This window comes from Carlito syrichta, unplaced genomic scaffold (assembly GCF_000164805.1).
Source record: "Carlito syrichta isolate Samal-C Ts95f unplaced genomic scaffold, Tarsius_syrichta-2.0.1 Scaffold312152, whole genome shotgun sequence".
NCBI lineage: Eukaryota > Metazoa > Chordata > Mammalia > Primates > Tarsiidae > Carlito > Carlito syrichta.
This window is the reverse complement of record NW_007256248.1, coordinates 182,837-183,283: the sequence shown is the minus strand read 5'-3', so window position 1 is coordinate 183,283 and position 447 is coordinate 182,837.

The following is a 447-nucleotide window of genomic DNA, read 5'->3' as shown; positions in this document are numbered from 1 at the left end:
CCCTCCGGTTGCCGCAGGGCGGGCCTCCCTCCCGCCTGCATCCAGCAATCTCTTTTCCTTCCAGCGTAATAAACGTTATGTTCCCGACTTCCCGCAGGAGAAGACAACCGCGCAACTCCCAATCGGTCACTCCAACCATCCTTCCCACCTCCCCAAGCCACCGGACCTCCCCTCCCACCAGAGTTCCGCTCCCCTACCTAGCCGAGGCTCTCTGAGGAGCCGGAGCCCCAGAGCACAGCCTCTTCTCTAGGCGGCCCCGGCGGTTTTCACTGATTGGCGGCGAGTTAGCCAATGGGTGCGGGGAGGTGGGCGGGGAAGCCAATGGCGCGGCGGGAGGGGGCGTGTCTCGGGTGCCCCTGGCGCCGGCGCTGGGAATCCCCGTGCGGTCAGTGGCGTTTCCGCTCGGGCAGCGGGCTGAGTGAGCTGCCGCCGCCGCCGCCGCCGCCG